Consider the following 2,354-nt stretch of genomic DNA (forward strand, 5'->3'; position numbering starts at 1 on the left):
GCTCTAAATAAACCACATATATCACCACAGAGGGAGAGAGAGCGAGAGAGAAAAAAAAGTTTAAGCTGCCTATACTCTAATCCCCATTTTCAACAGAAAAGCATATTAGCTAGTAGATTTTGAAAAAAATAGGACATTTAGAAAAAGCTGAGGGGGTCAACACTTGTGTAGGATGGGGGCGGTGCACTTCCTTCCTGTGTGTTTTGATTTCATATTGTTTGAAGTCACGGGTCGCTCGGCATCATCCTCTGCAGTCTTTATCTAATGTGGAGTGGGTGGTGGTTTTGAGCAGGAGGCAGCAGCATCTGTGCAGAGTTGAAACAGGGCTCTCTCTAGCTAATCCTCTACCCAGGGATCACTCAGTGGGGTGAAGACAATTACCAGGCTGCTTTCTCATGCTAATGGGTTCTCCGACTAGATCTTCAACAAAAAAAAGGGAGAAAAAAAGGAGGAGAGGGAGGGAGGCATGGTGGTGCAGGAACAACGACCGACCTAGCTAAAATGGGTTTTTAGATTACTGTTTAATTATGGATAGGGTCCCAGTTGTAATGGCTAAGGTCAGGAATAAGGAGTGAGAATTGGTTTTGTTTCGGAGAGAGAAAGGAGATAGGTTGTTATTGGGATTTCGTGTGTGTGACGTCAAGGACTTCAATGTTCAGAGAGGTCACGTGGTACAGATGCCGCCACTCACCCTTCCTTTATATTCGCCCTGCAGCAAGGTGTCAGACTCTGGAGTGGTTTAAAATTGAATTCATATGCCGGAATTTATAGAATTCACCCCTTGCCATTTCTGCTGGGAGAGGAAAATAGTATAATGGTCTCCATCTTCACTAATTTCTGGCTCTTGGCAACACTACCTGTCTCCAGTGAAGGACAAACCTGGGCACACAGCTGTAACTCACAGGGATGCAACCTGGAGCAGCAGCCACTGATCTGCTGGAGAGGCAGCCACAGGAAGATGGATGTCTCAGGGGCCTTTTTTGATGTGCCGGGGACACGGACTAGCTTGAACTTCACGAGCGACGTCAATGAAGGGGACGACTTCATCCAACTTCCAAGTTCCTTCTCTCTCTCTCTATCTCTCTCTCTTTCCCCCTGTGCACCAAACTTCTCCAAATTATTGAGAAGGAAAAGAGACTAATAATCAGTCAGCCCATGCTGTTATCTCTAAATGTCTGGTCACATTCACTGATAAAAAGGCTCTTTATCAGACTCCCTTTGTCATGGAAAGTGCTCACCATTTTAAAATCGTTATGACCCAGGCAGTTTTTCACTCATCACTGAACTAGAAATACACTAAGACCTTGCAGGTACAGTTGAAGTCAGAAATTTACATACACTTATGTTGGAGTCATTAAAACTAGTTTTTCAACCACTCCACACATTTCTTGTTAACAAACTATAGTTTTGTCAAGTCGGTTAGGACATCTACTTTGTGCATGACGCAAGTCATTTTCCCCAAAATTGTTTACAGACAGATTATTTCACTTATAATTCACTGTATCACAATTCAAGTGTGTCAGAAGTTTACATACACTAAGTTGACTGTGCCTTTAAACATCTTGGAAAATTCCAGAAAATTATGTTATGGCTTCTGATAGGCTAATTGACATAATTTTAGTCAATTGGAGGTGTGGATGTATTTCAAGGCCTACCTTCAAACTCAGTGCCTTTTTGCTTGACATCATGGGAAAATCAAAAGAAATCAGCCAAGACCTCAGAAAAAAATTGTAGACCTCCACAAGTCTGGTTCATCCTTGGGAGCAATTTCGAAATGCCTAAAAGGTACCACGTTCATCTGTACAAACAATAGTACTCAAGTATAAACACCATGGGACCACGCAGCTGTCATATCGCTCAGGTAGGAGATGCGTTCTGTCTCCTAGAGATGAACGTACTTTGGTCGCAAATCCCAGAACATCAGAAAAGAACCGTGTGAAGATGCTGGAGGAAACAGGTACACAAGTATCTATATCCACAGTAAAACGAGTCTTATATCGACATAACCTGAAAGGCCACTCAGCAAGGAAGAAGCCACTGCTCCAAAACCGCCAGAAAAAAGCCAGACTACGGTTTGCAACTGCACATGCAGACAAAGATTGTACTTTTCCGATAAATGTCCTCTGGTCTGATGAAACAAAAATAGAACTGTTTGGCCATAATGACCATTGTTATGTTTGGAGGAAAAAAGGGGGAGGCTTGCAAGCCGAAGAACACCATCCCAACCATGAAGCACGGTGGTGGCAGCATCATGTTGTGGGGGTGCTTTGCTGCAGGAGGAACTGGTGCACTAAACAAAATAGATGGCATCATGAGGTAGGACAATTATGTGGATATATTGAAGCAACATCTCA

The sequence above is a fragment of the Salvelinus namaycush genome, chromosome 18 (genome assembly GCF_016432855.1).
Source record: "Salvelinus namaycush isolate Seneca chromosome 18, SaNama_1.0, whole genome shotgun sequence".
Lineage (NCBI taxonomy): Eukaryota > Metazoa > Chordata > Actinopteri > Salmoniformes > Salmonidae > Salvelinus > Salvelinus namaycush.